The 18,112-nt window shown below is 35.0% G+C and overlaps 1 non-coding gene across 1 annotated transcript; it reads left to right on the top strand.

Moving 5' to 3' along the window:
* Nucleotides 1-1,152: 1,152 nt before the first annotated feature.
* Nucleotides 1,153-1,242, top strand: Trnam-cau. Its single transcript is given in 2 exon segments — nucleotides 1,153-1,189; nucleotides 1,207-1,242. It is a non-coding gene; the product is annotated as a tRNA-Met (tRNA).
* Nucleotides 1,243-18,112: the final 16,870 nt, after the last annotated feature.

Raw genomic sequence — 18,112 nt, 5'->3', positions numbered from 1 at the left:
ACTGTCTCCATGTTTCTGGAAAATTAAGATTATAAACTAAAATCAGTGACGTAAATACATCTATGTACGTCCCTGATATAATTTAGCTATGATTTTGGTATCTAGTTTATGTCTGATTCTAGATCCTAAGTTTCAAACTAGGGGCAGATAATCTAGTATTAGAATTTAGCATAGCTAAACAATAGGACTGATGGCTAGTCTTCATAATGATAAGAAACTTAAATCTATTTGAAATGGTATTGTAATAATTATAAATACCGACAAAGGGTTTACAAGTAACATGCGTTATAGGAATACCGTCATACAGTCAAACATCACTATCATGATCTCGAAGTAAAAACTTTTTAATATTTACTTGATTACCTCAGATACTTTGGATATTTCGAACTTTCTTCATAGACCCACTAACTTCGAGGTAACGAGGTTCGACTTTATTCAGTGGTTTCATTTGTGAAAACACATGGCATGACAGGATAAATGAAACTAATTAAACCTATGTACAAATGAATGGAACATATCATCAATAAAGCAACATCGAAATTCAAAACATTATTTTACCTGTCAGCCAGAATGCATTTAATCTTTTTTTCCCACTTTTTTTTGTTAATATATATTTTCGATTTCATTTTTATTATTATTCAATTCTGTTTATTTATTTATTATTATTCAATTCTGTTTATTTATTTATTATTGTTAATTTCTATTTTTTATAAAACTTAAATATCAATTATACCTAGATTTAACTGAATATCAAGGTAGATTGAATTATAAATATTTGAATATCTGTTAAAATTTGAATATCCGTTAAAACGGTGTTCCATGCGTAAGTATTTCAACATAAGATTCACAAGTTTAAAAGACATTTCGGAAATGAATTTAGTAAAAGTTTAAGAACACCGAATATCAAACTGAGCCTCAAGAGCGAGGCTAGTGATCTTCTGAAAGTCTGTACTAATGCATATTTGTCTCATAATGGGGATTTATACTTTCAGACACCGTAGTATCGATACAACATAATACATGTATACAAAAGCTTGAAGCTACAGCGATATCAGCGATATCTTATAGGTGATTTCCAGTGTTGCGAAGTGAAAGTACAACTTCTAAATTTTTAAATTTCATATTTTAAATTAGGTTCCTCTGTACATATGTGCCTTGGTAGCGCAGTAGGTAGCGCGTCAGTCTCATAATCACATATACAGAGCGATCTGAAGGTCGTGAGTTCGATCCTCACCCGGGGCATTTATTTTTTGAAAATTCTAATATAGAGGAGTGGTTTTTTTTTTTATTAAATACATCTATGTAATGTAAATTATCAATATGAAAGTATAAGGCAATTCTTACGTGTCTTTTGATACAATCAATTTATTTCCATTCAGTACAAATTATGTTGAACACGTGGCAAACAACAAAGACCCCACAGACCGTAGAACCCTTATTTCTGTGCATATACCCAACACATAGCAATATGTATGTTTCTTTTCACATAATCATAGCAAAAGCGGCATGTCGGTTCAATTTCAAGTATATATCACGGTTAAATAAGCAAAGGCAGTGAAACATTTGCTAACTATGCCTCCATTCCAACCTATGATATCACAAACACACTTCGAACAGCTACCGCCATCTTGGACACCAGCGTAAGTCGCTTCGTTATTTTTTTTCTGGAAATATACCTCTTACTTCGTTTGTTGTCGGCCAGTTGTTTTAGTTAACACTGCTGGTCGTTAATAAAATCCACTCTGGTGTCAAAATATATATATTTACCCACTAACTCCTAAAATAACAGATTTATCGTGTCTCTTCCTCGTTTATAAATAGCTCGCGAGGCATGAAGTCACATGACTTTCTTGTACGCAGTCATGTGATTATAACAGGTCTAAAAATAAGTTCCACACTCAAAACAATGTTGTCTAGACTAGACGTGTACACATGCATGATTATCACTGAAATCAGCCATTTTTCAGTAAAATTACATGATAATATACATCATGATAAAAATCACAATATTACCGCTTACGTTCTCACATTTGCCATGCCTTCATATCTTCCAACAACTGGCAAAATCGACACCACAGGTGTCATACTGCAACAGGATGCTGTTCCAGACCTACTGACCTGCGCAATCACTTCGGCTCAAAACAGGGATAGACTTGCTCAAGACAGACAAATAAATAAAACAAAACAAAATGCAATGAAATTAAAATAATTGTATGATATATTGTTTTATTTGATTCTCCTAAATAAATAAATGAATAAATAAATGGTCGCCAATGTAAATGTATTAACTTTTATTAATCAATATATTTGTTTGTCTATCTCAACTTTTATTTGATGTGTAATTCACAGTGACTCTCAGCTTTAGATCTTTAATGAAATACAAAATTGTCTATATATAGCATTTGTAAGTCAAATGAAATGCTAACTACATGCATTAAAGTGGAAGTTGAACTTAAAAAATAATAACCGAACCTACCTAAATACAGAATGGTTGGATTTTCTGGAGTTAACTAAGAATGTGGGGATGCAATTTCCAATACACTGACACATATTCATGCAAAAGAAAAACAACAATTGAGTGATTGGTAAAAGCTAAAATAAATACCCATTTAGGTAAATACCTCAGTGGTCAATGTTTGATGTTTAATTTGTAAGAAATAAGTTAAATCTAAATATATTCATATCCCTTGCCAAATCACAAGAGACTGAATTTATTAGTATTTTGTTTGTAGAGTAATTGATATTATAAACAGGTTTATTACAAACCTGCTGACACTAATATTGATTCATTATCAGTAAAAAATAATAAGATCATATTTAATTATTAGATTTTTATTTAAGGAAGTCAATATAGTCACATATCGAAATTTTTGAGAGAGAAAAAATCAAATTCCCAACGCTTTACCAATGTATATCAAAAACAGGTGGTCGACGATTTAGTAAAACTGGTGATGATTAAAATTAAGTGTAGAGTTCTCTGTAAAGCAAATATATCTGTAAATATATGATGCTTCAATTTCTGTTTCAAATACATTTTGTAAATTGTATATTAGAAAGTCATAATCCAAATCCATATACATTTCCCTATTTTGTCCATGTGCCATTATATAATCATATCTCCAAGTTTCCCAATGCCATTGGCCAAAATAGAGAGGATATCAATCCGACGGACCCCAGAAAGTTAAAGAGAAAGACATGATTTTTTATGTTTTTTGTTTGGTCGAGGGGTTGTGGGCTCTAAGGTGTGTGCCGATGGATTAAAGTCGAATTTTAAGAACATTGTTAATATTTCATCCAAAAAAAAAAAAAAAAAATGGGTCTATCTAAGCAATCTGCTCACAGGTTTATCATTGTAACAATTATAGGTACACAAATTGAACGTGTGTAAAATTTTGTAATCTCTTTGTGAAAATAATATAATTTCTTTCTTGAATTGTTCACATCAGAGGTTAAATAAATAAATTGTTTTAAAATCAAACGAAGTCTACTTAGCCTCATCGATATCTGGCATTCGATGTCGATCTGTGTACACTGTCAGTAATATTTCCCGACAGAATTGGTAAAGACCCGCGACAAGTGTAATATGTTATACACGTATTTTCTTATTGATACGACTGTTCACAGTTTTATTTTTATTTCAGAATAATTTTATTTTCAGATCCGATATAAAAGGTATTACGCAGCAGGCAAATTATATAAATGCCCTCTACTCACGGTCATAAATAATTGAAATATATCGATCGAGTTAAGAAATATATTGAATCATAGGTGTTATCATGACTACCTAACACAATAATAAAGTGAAAACTGACCTGATATGCTTAACAGGCCATGCACAGTTAATTGCTCATATATAGGTAGACTGCACTGATACATTTTCATAGTGTAATGTTATAATTATATGAGGGAGGTACATACATGGTGATATAAAATGTATTGAAAGAAAGGGCGTCGATACTAACGTTTAAAATTTTGTGTAACTTGGTTCATGACGTCACAGTAACCTGTATCCGTGCGTGTGGTACTGTATATATATATGGGGTCATTAAGAAGGACATGTGGCTGTCACCGATACTATATTAGTTTCTGTAAGGATTGTAACCCCAGTGGGCACGACAGTTCTAACACGTTTATCAGCTCAATCCCACCGTGCAGACAGTCAGGTGGACTTCGCTGCCTTCACGTACGGCTCATGGTATCTCGCCCCGAAACACACAAACTTTAGCAAAGCGGAAGTAACCGAATACGCTTCCTGTGTGTATGTGGTGCTGTAAGTGCACCGAGTTATCTACATATGCGGGCTCGATATTGTCACTGTGTCAGTAGATCGTGGGAATGGTCCGTGTCAGATCACCGATATGTGTGGTTGTACATGTCTTCACGCAGACAATAGCGGCACGTGCACAACTAGCTCGTTGCAAGCTGTCTTCAGTTCTAGCATTATTTTTAAGACAATGCTATCTATGCCGATGTGTTTGCTTGATATAGAATTACCGTATATAAATGTATCATAAGATCGCATACATTGTGGCATGTCACGTCCTTCTCGCGATATCGCACTTACAGGTATGTACCTGCTTCGGTAATATTTCTATCTAAAACCCCTCACTAATGTAACCATATTCTGAAAAACAATTATCTGACAGAATAAAGACATTTAAAATGTTTTACACAGGATTAAATTAAGAGTGAACGGGGTGCACATTGATGTCGGATTCTGTTTTATACTGTCATTACAAAACAAAATCAATAAATCAATAAATTACACATTGAAATACATACTACTAAACCGAGATTATGTACATATATATATGTACCATAGCAGAGTGATGGTTATGTCAGCCTTTTTGATACGTAAAATCTATATCTCTCAATATTACGTAAATGACCGATTTCTTAATTACCTATTTCGTACATTATATTTGTACATGTATGTAGAATGGGCTCATTGAATAGTCACATACGGGTCCTAGAAAATTATCTCTCAGTGTATATCAATATGCTAAAACATGGTCGTGTAGATGCCCCCTTACCTTTTTCACGTCCGATCGGGAAATCGAACTCCGATCGCCTAGGTGAAAGGCAAGACATAATTCATTTAGTTTCTAGGTGGTGATGTTTTACACCAGCAATGTACTAAAATTGTATTCTTCACTACAGCGAATAAAATAAGCATGTCATAATCATGTTTATTATAAAGTCAGTGTCCTTAATGATACCCCTCTCTCCCTCACCACCACCGCCCCATAACCGGTAAGACAATGGTTGTGTAAGCGACTGAAAACGACTGTGAGCGCCTGGCCCTTTCACACGTAAAGGAAACAATTCATCGAAAACATTCCAAGACTCCATCCCGATCGCCCTATTACAGAGAGGCGACTTTGCAGTAATCCTGTTTATGTGTTGTTTCAGCGACGGCTTTTCGTCACAATTGGCATACAACGATAAAATGTGCTTTTACATGTAGATAGCCAAAGAAACAAATATAGGGAAAGTGTGACAAATAAAGAAAGAACAGAGAAAAATACATGTCAACTGTTTGTTTTTGTGCCCCACTTACATGTTATTCGTGTAAGGTTTCACACATCCAATTGCAACTTTTCGAAAACATGTTTGTGTTCGCTGTAACACTCAGAGTTCGCCACTAAATGCTCGCGATCGACTATCAACAAACCTCAAAATAATATCATTAACAAACAATGACAAAGTTGACGGCAGTCTCCTTGCACGAGCGATATTTATGGAACAGCTTTAACACAAAAACACAATTAAAATACGAACAACAAGGTCAAAGAAAAAATGGACTTCGATATCAAGTCATAAGTATAAATATGACAGTGTCAATACCACATAACAAAATGATTTTTCACACAGCGCCCATACATAAGGACAACACACAGCGCCCATACATAAGGACAACACACAGCGCCCATACATAAGGACACCACCAGCGCCCATACATAAGGACAACACACAGCGCCCATACATAAGGACAACACACAGCGCCCATACATAAGGACAACACACAGCGCCCATACATAAGGACAACACACAGCGCCCATACATAAGGACAACACACAGCGCCCATACATAAGGACAACACACAGCGCCTATACATAAGGACAACACACAACGCTCATACATAAGGACAACACACAGCGCCTATACATAAGGACAATACACAGCGCCTATACATAAGGACAACACACAACGCTCATACATAAGGACATCACACAGCGCCCATACATAAGGACAACACACAGCGCCCATACATAAGGACAACACACAGCGCCCATACATAAGGACAACACACAGCGCCCATACATAACGACAACACACAGTGCCCATACATAAGGACACCACCAAGCGCCCATACATAAGGACAACACACAGCGCCCATACATAAGGACAACACACAGCGCCCATACATAAGGACAACACACAGCGCCCATACATAAGGACAACACACAGCGCCCATACATAAGGACAACACACAGCGCCCATACATAAGGACAATACACAGCGCCTATACATAAGGACAACACACAACGCTCATACATAAGGACAACACACAGCGCCCATACATAAGGACAACACACAGCGCCTATACATAAGGACAACACACAACGCTCATACATAAGGACAACACACAGCGCCCATACATAAGGACAACACACAGCGCCCATACATAAGGACAACACACAGCGCCCATACATAAGGACAACACACAGCGCCCATACATAAGGACAACACACAGCGCCCATACATAAGGACAAAACACAGCGCCCATACATAAGGACAACACACAGCGCCCATACATCAGGACAACACACAGCGCCCATACATAAGGACAACACACAGCGCCCATACATAAGGACAACACACAGCGCCCATACATAAGGACAACACACAGCGCCCATACATAAGGACAACACACAGCGCCCATACACAAGGACAACACACAGCGCCCATACATAAGGACAACACACAGCGCCCATACATAAGGACAACATATATTTTGAACATAAAGTACCACATCGTCAACCAACGACCTAAAACAACGTCGAAATAAAACCAACACTTCGTACTACAACGTCAACAAACACTGTCAAAAATATACCACATCATCGACACAAGGGCAAGTTATAACACAGGGTCATCACTTTATTGTCATTAAACCACAGCGTCAACAGTTGATCATTTTAACACCACAGCGTCAACAGTTGATCATTTTAACACCACAGCGTCAACAGTTGATCATTTTAACACCACAGCGTCAACACTTTATTATTACTACTCTACACAGCGTCAACAGTTGATCATTTTAACACCACAGCGTCAACAGTTGATCATTTTAACACCACAGCGTCAACAGTTGATCATTTTAAAACCGCAGCGTCAACACTTTATTATTACTACTCTACACAGCGTCAACATTTGGTTATTTTTACACCACGGCGTCAACATTTGGTTATTTTTACACCACAGCGGCAACACTTTACTATCATTACACCACAGCGGCAACACTTCATTATTACTACACCACGGCGTCAACATTCGGTTATTTTTACACCACAGTGGCAACATTTTATTATTATTATATCACGCGGTCAACGCTTGACTATTTTAACGCCACAGCGTCATCAATTTATAATTATCACACCACAGCTTCAAAACACTTTTCACTTTTTATGACGTTATCTGTGGAACTACAGAGAATTTGAGACTTAAGTTCGTTTCATGGCCCTGGCGCCGTGGATGAGATTCGTTTTTGTATCCTAAGTTTTTTTTTAAAGCTCCCCTAAATTCTAATGACATATCATATCCCCTTAGTTTGAAACTTAGAATCAGAATCTCCTAGAGACCAAAATCATGAAGATCAATTTTATTGATAATTTTAATATTCTAGAGACGGATAGTCTGTCTATTAAAGGCACACTAACTGGGGTATTCGGTAAATTTGGTTCTCTATCGCCTCACAAGGCAGCTTCTTCTCGTCATATCCCGTCGTAATCATCTTGTTTTCCGTTTATTAGTTCTTTGCATACATCTTCACCATGTCTATCTAGTCACTCACTACATCCTGATCGATAGCTCTATTTTGGGTCAATTGTTTGTTTGTTCTTATCTCTCTAAACAAAGTAGATATATATCTTTTAAAACACTTCAAAACAGGCACATGTTTACAATTAAAGAATAAATGTAAATTTAGATCTCGCGACCAAAGCCTTCCGTTTTACGACAAACCGGATTTAGATTAGATGTCATCTGCTCCCATCGGACCAAGAAGTCATTACACCAGTTTCCTTGCTTCGTTAAATGATTCAAAATCATGACCCACAAAATTGACAAAGCGCCGATATTACTGAGATTGACGTTTGATAAACAAACATGGCTTTATTGCGCGCCACGTAACAGAGAAGGCCTGTGGCACGCGACTTATCTAATCTGATAAGACTCGGCCGTGCGAGGAGACACCGCTGAAAGAGGCCACGCTGGATATCAACACGTCCCGGATGGCAGACGACGAACGCACGATATGGACTACTTCCCGTATCGGCATGCACCGTACCGATCCTGGCGGTGATTAATACTCGTGGCGTAATGATTTCCATAATGGTCATTATGACAGATACTCATGCTTGATAGAACGTGACCTTTAGGGCACCTCCTAGCGGTCACTGAGAAGTTTAATGATAAATGTTAATTCAATAAGCAAATGGTGGATGGTGGCGAGCGATATCTGATAACACGAGATCGTACACAGATCTAGCTCCATGTTCCCAGGACGACTGTCGCCGTGGCAATCCAACAAGATTTGTTCAAATCACCTATTTGTTTTTTGTTTTAATGGGATGTCCTACAAACGTTATCACTTTAACAACAAGAAATAACATGTTTATTAGTGAAATATAATTTGATCATCGTTATTATAGTGCTTTTGACACTTTATTGCCGAGGAGGTTAAATTATATAAATGGCACAGGAATATAACAGATATTGCGAGAGATCACGTGTGAATTAGTTTACCTCGATTACTCGTCTAGTGTATAGGTACAGCTATACAATATCACATTATCAATGTATTCATGAAGCCATGAACCAGTGGGAAACACTGAAACATCATTATCAAGTGCGTGTACGTGAGCTCCAAGACGACGGGAAATATGAGTACAATGTAAAAGGAAACGGGTAACCTGCAAAATTACAAAGAGAATAATAGGTCATTAAGCTAATCATAGTTTAACAACAATTTTAAAATCCTGATTAAATGATTTCTGCTAAAACTAATTTTGACAAAATTGTATGAAACTATAAGACTATTCAGAGTCCTGCATGTTTGACGTAATTACACACTCAGGTTTGGAAGTAAAGAAGAAATGGGATTTTCACTAATCATGTTATTACAATAATCAACTTTTGAACAATAGGGCCCTGGTGTTTCGGAAGTGCAAGCGTCGTCTACTTTATCGACGATACCCCTTCTGTCAATAGGTCAAATCCCTGAGGTGATACCAAAATCAGGCATATCAACGACCACCCTCCACATGCTAACTTTATATCGCACAACGAATAATATTTACAAACATGGGGGCAGTCTACTTTTATATACATTTACTAAGACAGGACCGAGATTAATAGTTTCGCTCTCAGTTTAACAAGTGGTATCAAAAGGTCCAAAGTAGTTTATTATTATATCATCTAATGCATACATTAATCAACCTCAGAAAGGCATTTCTATTTAGTATACTCAAGCATCACTTGAAATATGCAGTAATTCCATTAAATATATCTGCCTTCACATAAAGTTTATATATATAATTAGGAAGGAGGCTCCTTAATTAACCGCTATTTCTGTTTGCTTGATTGGTTGTTTGCTGGCTGTATGTGTGTTTCTTCATTTGGGCTTTAAGTCCTCGCAAACTCTGAGGTCTTAAACGTTCTACATTGATGTGGCCACTCAGGCGCAGTTTTATAGTGCTATCCCACAGTAATATAATACCTTAGTACCTGGGTACTGTAGCACGACACCCCACCCGCAAGATATTAATATATGGAAATACGCATAGTTTTACCAATGTGTTAGAGATATTTCATTCACCTAAAGGTTCCCCTTTGTTCCTGGCTGTGTCCATTTGTTTTTGAGTCTGATCTAGTGAAACAAAATGGCAGACCGTTGAAGTTTGGTATTGCTATTTTTAATTCACAGAAAGATCTCTGATTTCATATGTAGATTTCTCTTATAATCAAATCATTAAGGTAGAGAAGATCATATAACCAATCAAGATATTTAATGGTGAACGCCAATATCCCTCTAGGATTCAAAATATAGAAATAGGCCTACTCTGCAAAAATCCCAATAAGGTTGTCACTATGGTGTTCAATAATAATATAGTAATTTTTAACTGTATGGTTATTTTATTTTTATTTCAGATGCCAATTTCTGAAGAGTAGGATGATGAGGAGGAAATAAGAATGGACAGTGGTCCAACAATGTGTATGCTGCCTTTCAATGGGAATTGGAGTACATTGAAACATGTGGTTGCCATAGTAACTGAGACTTAAACACCTTTTTTCTTATTAAATGTATGCTTATGTACATAATGATGGTGTTTAGTTTTATTTGTTATTAATGGTAATAGTCAGTATATATATGTAAACAACATACATTGATTGAAAAGCACCATGCTTAATTTGATAGTGTGATAATATTCAGTCAGTATTTTTCAAATGTTATAGAAAATGCACAAGCATGTACATGTCAAACATGATTAAAATTTGATTGAAATGAAATTAAAATCCAACATATGTCTTTAAAAAAAATGGTTACTAGTAAATAGGGTTAATCTGTCTAAAATACAAGTACGATAATGGCCTGTTGTTGTGTTTAAGCACATCTGAACTATTCTTTTGTGTTTTATGTACCATTACCATATATGGTTACCATAGCAACAATCACACTTAAGCACTTAAATACTGTTTATTGTATGATTTTTTTAATCTGTACTCTAAATGGCAATCATAATAATGATTCGCAATTTTAACATGATATGTACTATACACCATGCAAGCTGAATAACAACAGCGAAAACTCTGCCAAATGTTAATAGAAAATTTCAAAATTTTCCAATTTTGAATGCTCTGTAAAAGTTATGTTTTTTAAAATCCCACGGGTGTTTTGGTATTTTCGTATTATTTGATATGTCCTCTCTCTTAATTTATCAATAGTTTTTGCTTATTGATCTGGTTATGGATGATAAACTCATTTAAAAAGCTCCTTTTTTTCATAAATGAACTTTGGAATTTTTGCATGTATTCCTAGGTAGTTTCCATGGTAACCAATATTGTTATTTTTTCTAAGTTCGATATTTGGTTCAAAACTCTGTGTTGCACATATACACAAAACAATAAAACAATTCATCATATCATTACCGAAGGGAATGAATTTTTATGTCAAATAATCATAGATTTTTGTTTCATTTTCATGCAAATTACCATGGAAATCTATATTCCATGGTAACCATGGCAGCAAACACATTTTCATAAAATAAAAGGTGTTTTCTTCGATACATCTTAGTGATATATATATAGGATCTAAAAAAACTGAATCTGTGACATGTCATGAATCACTCCCTGCGTGATTCTTAGGCAGACTGGTACTTAATGTATATATTAGTGATATATATTATTGGTCATGTTGTAATAACGACAGCACAGTCAAAAACATTGTCTATTTTGTAGGCAATCCGACCCTTTATCAAGGTAAATATCTAATGATCAAGTAAACACCCATGATAGATATAGCCGGCACTTCATTGGCTATTTGTAAGATGGGTGCCATTAAACTCAAGGTTTGAATTCTGTTTTCAATGCTCAGCAAAACTGACGTTTACCATAGAATAGAACATTCAGCTGATTAGTATTCTAAATTGTTATTTAAACATCTATTAACAAACAATTCAGCAATTTTGTTCAGTGAATCATGGAAAAAAGTAGGATTTGTGACACTGATGCAGTATATCAATATGCTATTTTCTCCGTATTTCTGTATGTAACAGCAATAAATGTTATCGAAATACAGATTTGTAGTAAACAGTTATAAACTTCAGACTGGAGATTTGTATTTTAAGTTTTGATTTTAAACGCACAAAAAGGGGTATTTTATTTGTCAAAACACAAATGGGATTAGACACATGTATAAAACTTATAATACGTCTTTTCCCGTATAACACAAATGATTTACATAAAAATTTACCATATACATATGTCATATTATGAAGTCACTGTACCCGCATGTCTGGATTGAATATGAGTTAAATTACAGTGTAAAGCTACGGAGATGCATATATTTACTAATATTTTTAAGTGCATTTAGCTAAATTGCTTGCTCTAATAGAAATTTTCAAATAATGTTCATTGCTATTACTTTAGGATCAACAATAGTGAATGCTGCACATATACACAAAACGTGATGCATGTTTTACAAATAAACTTCAATTATCAAAGTTAAAGACTATATTACTGATGCATGTATGCAATTACAGATAATATGAATAAATATATTTTAAGTAGACTGCAGTAAAAACAAAACAAAACCAGGAAATAAAACCAATTAAACTAAAAATCCAAAGCCCGAGAGATCAAGTTCCGAACGGACATGCCGCTATCGGAAATGTGATATTTTTACATGCTTGGCAATTACAGAAACACTGACAAAGCCCAGCGGGGCAACGGATACATAAAATATATAATTTGGCGGTAAATCTAGCGCGCGCGTGAAAACAACCATGACCCGCATTTTCCCAGTGGTCAGTGTCCCACGTAACATATGATATCCTCGCTATTGGTTGCAGATGCTAAGATCTGTTTATCCATCCATCAAAATCTTCACGCGTGTCAAGTGGCCGGTGGGCAATCACGAATTGGGGCCACCAAAGGGGAAGTGGAAAATAGCATCATAAGTTTTACATATTTCAGAAAAAAATGCAGAATGTATTAAAAGATAGATTTCTATTGTATATACCAATCAGGAAACTTTTTTATCATTTTTAATAACAATTCTAAAACAATGAAGTCACCTCATATTTGATTAATCGTGTGTGCATAGGTCGTACCGTATCGTAGAATCTGGTAATGTACTGATTGAGCCATGTGGCGGGAGCATGCACGCGCTTTATCTGGTACTGTCTCGTGCACTGACGTATTTTGCTAGCGCGTGTCTCGTCTTCTGCTCTAATTGCCGCCAAAAGTTGCCGGTCCCTTCATTAAACCAGACGAGTGTTATAAAATATTTGACTAGCAGATGTAGTCGACAAGTTTTAATGTTAGATTAAGAAGTTAGTCAACATAATTGTGTGATTAAAATTGAGGAATCTGTAAATGGATGTCATCACGGAACATCTTCAGAAGTCAACTCTTTGACAGACCGATAGACTGGGAGTATGATGCTCTCAATCACAGCAAGTGGCAGCGATGGACACTGCAATCCTTCAACATGCGTATCCTATATAAATGATGTGTTCACCAGCGCGCATTAAATAAACCCTTTATAAGACGATACATGTAAGCTGCTTACATGTAACATATCTGGAAGATCAAATCAAGCGAATGAACAAACAAAATAAAAAAAACACATACATAAATTTATAAGTACATTGAAGTACTTTTTTAAAGTCATAAGCAGGAAACTGTCCAGAGAATCATTTTTATTGGTGAAGATCGCCAGTGTAAACGGTGACCTAACGCAGATCTCAATACAAATATATTTACTATTTCATTCCAGCTCATTACAGCTCCTTTGGCGAAAAAAAAATGCATAAAGAAAAAAAAGTTAAACACATATTTATATCATAGAAATTAGTTACTTATGTGGGTTTTCTTTTAATATGTTTTCCTCGAATTTCCATAGTCACATCAACAATGTGAGATGGATTTGCGCAATAATTTATAAACAGTAAGAAAAAGAGAGACGAAATTTAATGGGAAATGTATTGATGTGGTCCAAATACAAACTAGCTGAATAAGGCTAGGATTATCCTACATGGAAGATAATCTGTCAAATGGACATACTGCATACGTGCAATTAAATGCTGATATAATGTGTTTTTTAGGTTTCAATTAGTGATTATTCCTCAGTAATATATTGCTTCCCGAAAGCTTGAACTACATCACAATATTTGCTTTTTCGCGCTATATTGTAGTGACGCCCATCTTAGCAATAATACCGACCGCCATTTCAAATCTTTCCCTTTCTGCTAATAAATGGCAATATTTGCTAGCAAAAGGCTATCAGTCGAATAATGAAGCAAATACCGTAATACTCATAGAATTAAATTAACACAATTAAAAAGCACAGAATGTCTGCGGCTTCGTATGCAATAAATTTAAGATGTTGGTCCAGATATTTTCCTCATGATGAAATGACTGTTGATATCCCAGGTTTAGCATTTATAGAATAAAATGTTAGAAAATATCTATTTCAAAGAGACGGATTACACAGTATCAAGTAAATGTTGCTATACAGGAATAGTATATGTGTGTATAAAAGTACTATTATTTTAAACAAACTGAAGATAGCAAAATCGTTATTGATCCCGAACAATTTGATAATTAATGAAATACCGCAAAGTCAAGAGAAACACACCGTGTGAACTTCTAAATCACGTACACAAGTGGTCTAGTCAGTCAGGTCGGCTAGATTTTGGCAGCTATGGGCACGAAGTCACGAGCTCATGTATATATTTTTCTAAATATCTCACACCACTTTGTACCTAAGTGTTCACACCAGCGGTGGGAGCGTGTTAGTGGAATGTTAGAAACGTTCACAGCTGACTTTTTAGTGACGTCACAAATCATAATAATCATGGAACCAACTGTGAAAAAAATCGTACACATTTGTCCACCATACCGAATCAACATATTTCATATTATTTAATATATTTTTTTAATTATAAAAATGGGTCTTTTAAAATTTCTCTTCCATAATTGTGGCTAAGTATTCCCTAATCTGTCCTGTACCAGTAGCGAAGGTTCAGAGTAAACCGGACATCTGTTAGCTTGATGAAACAAAAGAGCTCGATCTTTTCTTATCCTAAAAAATACCAGATTATTTGAACTGATTAACATACCCTTTACAAAAAAATATAAATAAATAAAAAGATAATTTGATATACATACACTATAACTCAATATCAATTTCTAAGGAAACGTTATTTGTTGTTTTTCATTAACTTAGTATTATCTATACAAAGAGTAACATGTGCATTTGTCCCTGTTAAACATAATACAATAATATACGGACAACCGACACAGAAATTCCTTAACCATATGTTAAATCAGAGCCAAACATCTGCAATATATGCCAGACGATGTTTGTCCAAGAATTTTGTTAAGCTGACTAGGAATATACACCCCAGTGGCGTTACTTTAGTTCAGCATCAGGACCGGATTGCCAATCACACATACGCGGGAATAGGTCCGTTTTATTGGGAGCACTTCAAAGGCCAGCACGGATACATAGGTCTCTCGCTAATTGATAAAAATGTGACAAAATGTTTCCCAAGAAAACCATGGAGAGATAAGATACTAAAAGAAAAAATATGATATGGATTATGGTAACTTCAAAGGATATTTGGATAATTTGGTTTAAACTTAATGACGTATAATTGAAAACTTTCAAACAGAAGTGTTTTTTTTTCTGGAACGCGTCCTCACGAACATATGATATCTATTTATCATTACGTACATGAACAACACAACACGCACGCGGAACAGCAAGTCACTCCACACAACACGTATGGTTGTTATTGAGCAATGCCCTGATACAAAGACACAATATGTTGGGTTTCTATATTGTTGTTTATACCCGAGACTCGCCTTGATCACTAAGTCAAAATACATATTATCAATTCACTCACAGTCAATATAAACTGCAAAGTTGAACGTGCTCGTATATTAGAAAATTGACATACATAATTGTGTTCTAAGTACTCTGTAATTCTTTTCGTAAGCTTGGTATTACCAATCATTATGTTACATGGGTTTTTTTTTTCTCCAAATACAAGATCACAAGAAGAATTCTAGACAATTAATTTGTCCAAAAACGTGATTAAGCAGTCACTCCTGCACTGTTGAATAATTGTAATATATGATTTTTTGTATTACATTAGAATCTTACCACTAGGAAACCAAACAAATTACATTACAGATTTTATCGTTTCGCATTCGACGACTTAAGTGTGGTAACACCTAAACATTCTCATTTTTATCGTTTATCAATATTATTTTATACAGTGGATTCGTTGTCTAATTAGCAGTCAACACAAAGTCTTTAACATATGCTTGATGACGAAGGTAAATAAATAGCTCCCTGAAATCATCTATTTAAAAGAGTATGGGAACATATATTCATATCTGACACCGCAGCCTACCATTGACTAAATGCTAATGTTAACTGCAGCTAGGAGCAGATACAGAATGTAGATGTACAGAAAGGAATTTGATTTAAAGATTTAAAGATTTAAACCCAGAAAGACAGATTGTATAAAATACTGAAATGTAAATATAACAATTAAAAGCTTAACGGCGCTATTCTATTGATCTGTCACCCAGATCGGATATAAAGTGACAATAAATACAAACTAACAAGTATTAATTGTCACTCGGTGCTGCAGTTTCCCATTATCCTAATGTTATGTTATTCCATAGGGCTGCATCTATGAGCGGATAGATCCATTCAAGATCACGTGACGTGTTGTTGCGGCATTTTGATCATTGTCATGGAAATGCTTCGCAATGCAGGACCGGTGAAGCGAACTTAGCGTGAATTCTTATTGAATACAATAGCGTTACTGTGACGTTATTTTCGCGATATGTCGATCATCGTCACACCAAGGCTTTGTACTGTGTGTTCAATTGCTTGTGAAACAATCGCAGAAATGATTTTGATTTAAAGCCTTTATTCTTTCATATGAACATACAGGAAAATGGATGAAGATAAAAATATTAGTCAAAGAAAGATAGGGTTAAACATAGGCAAACGTAAATATAACGAATTATCACTTATTCTAACGAGTTATACATCTTCCCGATATGTACCCCCAGCCCCATCCAAATATTTTATTAAAAAAAAGTACCACAAAAAGATTGAATGCCTTAAGACAATTAAAGTTTCTGGTTAACATGAACATTCTAAGTAAAATTGATGCATGTTTTATCCTACTTCTAATGGAACATACATGTGAATTTTGGAGTGGTCTATTAAAAACTCACTTGGAATTGTAGGAAAACTTCAACTGGAAGCCACCAGAGTAGTAACGATCGCCAGTATATGTAAGTAAGGCATCTTTGTAAGTAAGCCATCTTTGTAAGTAAGCCATCTTTGTAAGTAAGCCATCTTTGTAAGTAAGCCATCTATGTATTCTGAAACTCGATGAAAAACTTAAACTACAAGACGACAGCAAAGAAAACTAACATTATTTTATAAAATGCATACCAAACTAGCTCCTTCATATCTGTTTACATTACTAATAATACATTACATTAATAATAACTATATATATATACTTACTAATACTAGAGTATCATTTATACCACCAGTCACAGAATAACCTTCCTGAAACCACCATAACTCCAGATCATAATAATCTTCCTAGTTTCTTTTATTGAGATCCTCGTCGCCTGAACATTATATTAACAAAACTTAGACAAAATTGTAGCCAAATTAATTATGACATGAATCGTGTCAATTAAGTAGAAACACCTTCATCTGCATTTGGTAACCCATGTGAAAACTTTGTTTTCGTTATTTTTTTCTATTGTCAAAAATTACATGAATATTAGACGTGAAATGTTTGATAAACCACTCTCGCATCTTCCCTCACCGTTGAGATCATTCATTTGGATCAAATACATAGCTTTTAATATACTGTTATTATATCAATATTGTATGTAACCAATAGTACATGATTTGACTAAGTATAGACTTTTATACATTTATGTATTTAATATAAGGTATTGAGTGTAACTTATGTCAGTGAATTGTATCATGCAAATCTTATTTTCGAAGCCAATAAGATCCTGGCTATATGTAAAAACTTTGAACTCGTTCTCC

This window comes from Pecten maximus, chromosome 16, assembly GCF_902652985.1.
Source record: "Pecten maximus chromosome 16, xPecMax1.1, whole genome shotgun sequence".
In the NCBI taxonomy this organism is placed as follows: domain Eukaryota; kingdom Metazoa; phylum Mollusca; class Bivalvia; order Pectinida; family Pectinidae; genus Pecten; species Pecten maximus.
This window is presented reverse-complemented; position numbering and strand designations above follow the sequence as displayed.